Source organism: Octopus bimaculoides, chromosome 14, assembly GCF_046866305.1.
Source record: "Octopus bimaculoides isolate indiv1 chromosome 14, ASM4686630v1, whole genome shotgun sequence".
NCBI lineage: Eukaryota > Metazoa > Mollusca > Cephalopoda > Octopoda > Octopodidae > Octopus > Octopus bimaculoides.
In genome coordinates this window covers 53,682,330-53,691,348 of record NC_142941.1, presented here as the reverse complement: position 1 = coordinate 53,691,348, position 9,019 = coordinate 53,682,330, and the positions used below count along the sequence as shown (strand labels likewise).

Here is a 9,019-nt window from a genome sequence, read left to right as displayed (position 1 = left end):
AACTGAGCCTAGTTTTCTTTTGAAAAATCCACATATTTTTTTGGAAATATGAAATGAAAGTTTGAAGGAGACACTTGGCTTTCAGTTCTTTCATTTAAAAACCTTTGCAAACAACATGTGCGAAAATGACTGCTTCAAGCTCACATTTTTGGCTTCATTTCTGGTTCTCATGGTAATATTATTGTCAACGCCATAAATTTCATACAGTCAAAGTTATGTTATTGTGTAGTTGTTTAAGTAATGTTGCAAAATAATACTTTTAATCAATGTTTTTAAAAGCAATGTGTTTGTGTGTGAGTATATATCAACTTACAGACACTGGAATCAATTTAAAGAGTTTTAGAGACTCTGCAATGACCATGGGCTTCACCTCTTCTGGCTGACAATTATCATATAACAATGATAATATAATATAATAATGATAAGCTTATTGCATACAGAACTGAGGTGCACCACAACTTGTCAGATAAGGAAACAGAAAACAGCAATAAATCAAACTAAGAAAGACAGCAACAAACACACACACACACACACACACATTATTACATTGTCCAATGTGTACTTTTATAAGATGGTAAGGTTTGATTTGTGTAGAGTTTGGCTGTTAATTTCAGCTGGACAAGCAACTGAGTAAAAACAGTTTCACTGGTTTGAGCTGCAGGATGTCATTAGCACCATTAGCAACAAAGAGCTTTCTTCTACTTGGAAATGGCAGACTGATTTTTATCTTTATGGTTTTAGGTGAATTTAAGTAAAACTAGACTAAAGACAAATTCTTGTGGCAACAGATGTTAAAACTAATTTAGAACAAATTATGTTCACAATATATATTAGTGTTTGTAGTCAGTATACTCTTGTGAAAAGATCAACAGTTCATAAAACTATTATGGCAAGGGACAGCGCTGTATAAACATGGAGAAAGGACAAGCTCTTGGAAAGAATGACTAAACAACGAATAGAAGACTAACAGGAATAAATTCAAAAGCTACAATTCCAAAAATTGGGACCAAAACAAATTCTTCTAATGGAGAGTAAATGATATGCAGAAAAAGGAGGAAAGAGGGTGAAAATGTTGATGGAAATAATCCAGAGATGGAAGGTTGATGTCATCTGTATAGAATCAAAGACAGTGCCTTGTAAAATGCATCTGTGCCAGTCCACATAAAGGGAGCACCCAGTACACTCTGTAAAGTGGTTGGTGTTAGGAAGGACATCCAGCTGTAGAAACTAGGCCAAATCAGACTGGAACCTGGTGCAGCTCTCTGGTCAAACAGTTCAACCCATGCCAGCTAACTTTCGCAAGGTACCATGCAGTGGGATTGAAACGAAAACCATATGGTTGGGAAGCAAACTTTCATACCTGCAACTTTTATAAAAATATATATAACATACAGCTGTGTGTGTGTGTGTGGTTGTATTTAGTGTACCTCTGTCTAAACATTGTGTAATGGTTATCAAGAAGCATCATCATCATCATCATCAGAGGAGGAGCAATGTTGTTCGTTTCCAGTCTTCCATGAAAAAAAAAAAACATGTCTGACCACGAGGAAATATTTATTTGCCTGGAAGTAGGTGAGGGTTCACAAGAGGAAGGGCACCCAGCCATAGAAAATGTGCCTCATCAAATTCCGTCTGATTCATGCAAGCATGGAAAAGTTGATGAAGAGGAGGATGATGATGATGATGATGATGATGGTGGTGATGGTGGTGGCGGCGGTGATGCTGATGGCGATGATGGTGGTGGTGGTGGTGGTGGTGATGCTGATATGATTATGATGGTGGTGGTGGTGGTGTTGATACTGATATGATGATGTTGATGATGATGATGTTGATGATGATGATGATGATGATCTCTACAAAAGTGCTAAGAGTGTCAAAATCAGCAGCCGTCTCTCATGGCAACGAACCGCATTGCCTTTAAAAAAACGAGATTGTAATCCTAGTTCACAGTCGAGTGGTTTACTAAGTAGGTTTGGAAAAGATGTCCGACTGAATAAACAACGGTTTCCAAACAATATGCAGGAAGATCCAAATTTGCAAAAGTCAACCCAACTGTGTTAGCTATGGATAAAAAAAAAAAACACACACACACACACACACAAAAAAGCAAAAAAAAAACAAACAAACATGCCAAAATAGAAACAACAAAATAATATCTATAATCGACAGTATGAAATATTGGGAAGTATTTAGCTGAATATATGAAATATTCCAGAGGGATTTAGAACTACCATAATGTAACCTTTTGCCTGTGGGAATTTGGGTGTATATATGTGTATATGTGTGTGTATGTGTGTGTGTGTGCGTGTGTGTGTGTGTGTGTGTGTGTGTGTGAGTGTGTGTGTGCATTTGTAAATGTTAAAGCACTTCTGTTATATGAAAAAATATAAAGGAAAAAACAAAACAGAAGAACAGAAAAGTTATGTGGCCTAAATATTATAGAGTGTTTGGTTTTGTTCTTCCATGTTGTGAGTTCAAGTCTGGTTATGGTTGACTTAATGAATTATGTAATATGCTTAGGTGTGTGGTCAAGTGGTTGGGGGTGTTGTACTCACGATGGCCAGATCGTGGGTTCGATTACTGGAGCAGGCAGTGTGTTGTGTTCTTGAGCAAAAACACTTCATTTCATGTTGCTCCGGTGCTGCAGCATGGAGACTGACATGCCAAGGAATAAATGCAACATTTGCTCTGCATGTTATAAAAAGGCGAGAGAAGAAGTTTGAGTTAAGGATTTGCACTCCGACCTCATAGATCCCTCACCAGCAACAACTTCCCAAACAGACCCATGGGTGTTGGCGGAGTGGTACAAAGGTATCATCTGCCAGGAGTAAGGAATCACCAACAAATTGTGGATGCAGCAATGCGCTGTTACACTGTACACCATCAGTCATCTCCCACTCCTCCCCCACCTCTACCCCAACACATATGTATCAGAGATCCCCTATCACCCCTTATCCACCATTTCTCTACATCCACCCTTCATGACAGAAAGGGGTTGAGTTAATGATTTATGAAGCATCCCTATAAGGAAGCATTTCACAACCTCTGATGATTTTTCTAACATCCCACTGTTCTAAAAGAAAAACAAAGATGAAATGGTTACATTTGCAGTACCTTTGACCATAGATTTGTTTTGTCAGAGCAGAACTGTAGTTAAAAAATAAAAAAAATCTATTCTTTTCTACTCTAGGCACAAGGCCCGAAATTTTTGAGGAGGGGGGCCAGTCAATTCGATTGACCCCAGTACGCAACTGGTACTTAATTTATTGACCCTGAAAGGATGAAAGGCAAAGTTGACCTTGGCGGAATTTGAACTCAGAATGTAAAGACAAACGAAATACCGCTAAGCATTTTGCCCGGCATGCTAACATTTCTGCCAGCTCACCGCCTTAAAAAATCTATTCTTTGAGCCAACAAAGGAACCTTTATGTCAGATGTGGGCAACCTTTTATGAGAAGTGGGCCACATGAGACATGGCCCATCATTAGGTGGGCCACACTACTAAAATAACTGAATGTAAATTTTTATTAGGTGTGCCATTCAGAAGGTTCTGCAGGTTGGAGAATGTTCATGACTGCTCTATGTATTTGGTGACCATGCTAGAAATAGAAGCTGAATCACCCGCAAATTACATTGCACACCTTCAAAAGAATGACACATTAGATAATGTCATCGTAGACACCGCTGAAAAGATCAGATATTTACAGCTGAAATATCTCTGATTATAAACCAACTCAATTAGGGTCAACATGGCACTTAACAACAACAACAACAAAAAAACAAAACGATATCAACAGCAAACATTTTAGAGAGCATTAAAAAAAATACCCATCGATTTAAATATAAATACTTAACATAAAAGCAAAATCTTACTTTACCGAGTTCAAGGCCGAAATTTTGTACACCACTCCAAAAACAAAACTATATTACCTTGTGAGCTTTTTTTGTTTAGTTTTCTTCCTATACAGTAGGTCATTATTTCCCAGAGTTCATAGCTCACAAATGAGCAGTAACTAGTGAGGCAGCCTAATAGCTAATTTATTCTCATCTTTCATTTCTTTCATATATATATATATATATATATATTGTTTCATTTGAAGTTTTCAGATCTTGTTCTTCTCTCAGTAGTTTTTTTTTTATTGTGTGTGTATTACTCACTTTGTCAAAACACTCCCCACACATACACAAAAAAAAAAAAATGTGTGAAATTTTCACAATAAATTCTTTTCTTTATAACAAACCAGGAAAATAATTCAGAGGCCATATTGTCAAAGGTATGTGATGGTCTACAGATCTCACTCAAATGTTTCTTTACGACCTTAAAAAAAAAGTGGAACGATTCATGTGTTAATGTAGTCCTGGATACCCTTAGTTGAAGACACTTGCCCAAGGTGTCATGCAGTGGAACTGAACCTGAAACCATGTGACTGGGAAACAATCCTCTCAACAACAACAGCAACCACTCAGCCGTACCTGCCAATATCTATCTTATGCAAAAATTGTTGATGGGCATAAAGTGTTTCAAAATTGCATAAAACCTCACAAAGACAAACCAGAGAGAGAGTGGAGCAAAAAGATATGAATACTTGGGTCACTCTTGGGACAATGGAAAGAAAAGAAAAATCAAAAATAATGCTAACCACACAAGTGTCACTATGACAGACTGCTGGACAAAAGATCAACAGAGTGACAGCTGTAGAGATTAAAGTGTTGATTATACATAGTAATTGAGGCTATGAAATAAGGAAGTTTGAAGGATTCTTAGAGATAAGGTCAGTTGATTGGTCTCATGCGATCATATGCTTAGCTAATCGTATTCTGTTTGTATACGACTTGTTTCTCCATTATATGGAAACAATCCAGAATTGAAAGGATCATAAAAATATATGAATTTAAAGTTTTTGCTATGCTGATGTGAGACTATAAATGTGAGACTGTGAGGCATTAAAAAGCTGAAGTAGAATAAGACTATTTATTAGTTGAAGACTAACACTGTTCTTTTAATTTATTTCCAGTAATTTCAAGAGACAACAGACATGGCTGCATGTTTAAGAAGTTTGCTTGCTAACCTGGTTTCAGGCTGAGTCCCATAGCTTGATTTTTGGGGGAAAACCCCAGGGTGACCAAAGCCTTGTGAGTAGATTTGGAAGATGGAAACTGAAAGAAGCCCATTATATGTTTTTATAAATGCATGGACATAGTGTGTGTGTGTGTGTATGTTAAGTGTGAGTCTGTGTATCGTTGCATCATCCTGTCTTGACATCATATGATAGTTGTAAATGGTTGTCACTGTCATAGATTTAGTCACCCCTTTCTAAGGGGGGGGGAGCATAAGGGGGGAGAGTTTGAAGAATTGCTAGCACATCATGCGAAAATGCTTAGCGGTATTTTGTCCATCATTACGTTCTGAGTTCAAATTCTGCTGAGCTCCACTTTGTCTTTTATCCCTTTCAGAATCAATAAAATAGGTACCAGTTGACTACTAGGGGTCAATGTGTTTGACTTATCCCTCCTTTGAACTTGCTGGCCTTGTACCAAAATTTGAAAGCAATATTATGTGGACACAAGTTAGTGAGTCGGTAGAACCATTAGTATGCCATGCAAAAGTGCTCAGTGGCATTTTGTTCATCTTTACATTCTGTGTTCAAATTCTGCCGAGGTCATCTTTGTCTCCCATCCTTTCGGGGTTGATAAAATGAGTACCAGTTGAGTACTGGGGTCAATGCAATCAGCTTAATCCCCCTCCCCAAAACTTCCTGGCCTTGTGCCAAAATTTAAAACCCATATTACGTGAAAACATGCCTGGCTTTGATGAAATATTGTCTTGCTTGGAAACAGGTGAGGGTTGGTGACAGGAAGGGCATCCAGCTGTAGAAAATATGTCGTAATGAACTCTGTCGACTCCATGAAACCATGGCTATGTGTGAATGTCAAAACAAAGATGATGATGAATACTGGACATGTTTCTGCTTGTGGAACATCACCATAAATTGTTTAAATTGTAGCAAGCAAACTCCCAAATAAATATATAGAAATATTTAATTACCAGCATTAAAAAACACTTATTACACCCCTGCACTTAATGCGGGAGTTTAGGCACCTTTTTATTTTATGTGGTTTGACATCTTTTAACCCACAACTTATGAGTATGTTACAAGGAATTCAAAAGAGGGCAACAATATCAAACTCCCCACTTCACGAAAAGTCAACCATGTGAAAATGGCCATTGAAAAGGTGATGATGCTAGCAGTGCCCCAGCATGGGCACAGCCTTTGGGCTGAAACACATAAAAAGAATAAAAGAATAAAGTGTGTGTGTATGAGAAAGAGAGAGGGAGAGGGTGAGAGAGAAACAGATAGACATACAGAGAGAAATAGCTGTATATACACACATATGTATATAGATATATACATATGTATATATGTGTATGTATATATATACATATATATATGTATATATGTGTGTGTGTGTGTGTGTGTATTTATACATATATATATATACATCTCTTTCTCTCTTCCTGTCTATCTATTATCTATCTATGTATCTATCTATCTATCTATCTATATATATCTATATATATATATATATATATATATATATATACATAAACACACACACGCATATATACAGGCCTACACACACCAATTAAAAGTCAATGTGTATCAATTAAAAATATAAATATAAAAAATAGAGAGGCAAGTTAAGAAAAAAATTTAGCTTGGAGAAATCTACAGAACCACATGGTTGTTGGCTGCTTTGGACTGCTGTAATTGGGAAGTCACTGAATCGTACAGAAAACTAGTGCCCAAGGAAAATTAAGTATTGTACGCAAGGTGGCTTCATATGTTGAATTACATTGTGTAAGTAATTTTCATCCTTACCAAAATTAAATTCACACACTGTATGACATCCACCGTTTTAATGTTGAGTGAAATGTAGAATAAATTTGCACATACACACACACATGCATCATCATTTTTAATGTTCACTTTTTCATGCTTGAATGAATCAGATGGAATTTGTTGAGGCAAATATTCTATTGCCTGATGCCCTTACTGTTATCAATTATGACCTGTTTTTAAGCAAGGTAATGGCTTGAAATTTTTTTCATAAGTCACACAGCCAAAAAGTGTATAAACAGAACATGTACACGAAGTGTGTAACATTTTAAACTTGCTAAAATAATATTCAAAGTGGTTTATATGATTGGAAATATAATTTTGAAGTGTTCATGGTGTCACAGTGAGGATCTGATCAAAGGATTTGCAATTAAAAAAGTAGGAGAAAACTTTTTAAATATAAATAAAGTGGAAGTATAGAAAAAATAAACATTATTTTCCCATCTTACTGTGAATTTTGTTTCATTTTGAAAAATAAAAATTTATTTTATGGTTTATTATTGTTTATATTTTGAGTTACATATATAGGGGGCACCAAAATCTTTTAAGTACTTTGGGCCTCTACAGGTCATAATCCAGTCCTGGTTCTGTGACAAAAACAAAAAAGCATTCTTAAGGTCAGACATTGTCAGAACAGTTGAGTTTGTCCGGCATGTCCAGGGCATCATCAAAGAGAATTATGGTAAGTCAATGAGGGCCATTGTCAATCATCTCCATCTGTCGGAACCAATGATTAAACTTGTGGTGCACAAAAGATCAGGTATAAATCCTGTGTTACGAGAAGAAGGCAGTTCACCTCTGATAAGAATTGGAAGACCCATGTGACCTGGTTGAAGCACTTGCAGAAAAAATTCAAACCCTCTGAGGAATCCAACACACTCAGATTCTTCTCAAATGAGAAGAACTTTGTCCAAAATCAAAAAATGATCAGGAGGAATGACAGATGGTTCTGTGCCAGCCCCACCGAAGTGTTATGTACACCAAGTTCCCGTCGTTTGTGATGGCTTGGAGGTCAAGGACAATGAAGTCCATGTTATTCCTCTTCACTTTTCCCCCCAGGCTTTTAAGGTCAATACGGTAGCCTACATCAAGACAACGGAGATGGTTGTCAAGCCCTGGATCAAGGGAGTTGCTCAGGGGAGGCTGTACGTATTCCACTAAGACTCTGCTCCCTCTCATACAGCCTACATGACCCAGGAGTGATTGATCAAAAATTTTTATGATCATGTTGCTCCTAGCATTTGGCCTCTTGGCTCTCTTGATTTAAACCCACTGGACTCCTACATCAGTGACATCATTGAGAGGGAAACCCAAAAGCAAAGCCCTTTCCTCTAAACCAAACTAAAAAAAATTAAAATATTTCAACCCTGAAAGTCAACATCACATTTTGCAGGACACTCTACCAATTATGCCAGTCCACAGCACTTTCTCGCAATTCACCGCCCTTATAATAACAACAACAATAATGATAAATTGAGAACTAGATTACTGTGAAATAGCATAAAGATAATATGAGAGGGATTATGTGTAGATTATCTTCTGAAGTCCTGGTAATCAGTTTTATTTATATGTTAACACCTATGCTTGTTATAAGTTCAGTAAAATCATTCAACTAAGAAGATTTACATGTCTGCCCCACTCCACTCCCTTCACCAAAATAATGATGATAATCCTTCCTACTCCAGGCACAAGGCCTGGAATTTGTGGGGAGGTGGGTAGTCAGTTACATCGACCCCAGTACTTGACTGGTACTTATTTTATTGACCCCCAAAAGGATGAAAAGCAAAGTCGACCTTGGTGGAATTTGAACTCAGAATGCAAAGCCATGAGAAATGCTGTAAGCATTTTGTCCAATGCACTAATGATTCTGCTAACTTGCTGACTTAGCAGCAGCAGTAGTAGTAGTAGTAGTAGTAGTAGTAGTAGTAGTAGTAGTAAAAGAAGAACTCACAAGTTAAAGCCAGATGTTAGCAACTGGATCAGTTGATTGGGGCAGTGAACTACTTATCAAAAGGTTCAAGGTTCATATCCCATCATGGGAATGTCTCATGGGCTACAATTTGCTCGTGACTGATGTTGATGTTCCATACCACATGGGCATTGGAATTAATCCACTGTCT

At 37.2% G+C, this 9,019-nt stretch overlaps 1 protein-coding gene across 2 annotated transcripts in view; it reads right to left on the bottom strand.

Annotated features, from left to right (window-relative positions):
* The window catches only part of LOC106867703 (uncharacterized), a 34,577-nt gene that overhangs the window by 22,293 nt on the left and 3,265 nt on the right, over window positions 1-9,019 (bottom strand). Inside the window, exon 1 of one of the 2 annotated variants that reach the window (XM_089362962.1) lies at window positions 3,879-3,900. The exons of the other annotated variant lie outside the window; for it this stretch is intronic. The gene's annotated coding sequence lies outside the window, so the exon portion shown is untranslated. Of the gene's footprint in view, window positions 1-3,878; window positions 3,901-9,019 lie in introns of those variants that run through there. 2 annotated transcript variants of the gene reach the window in all.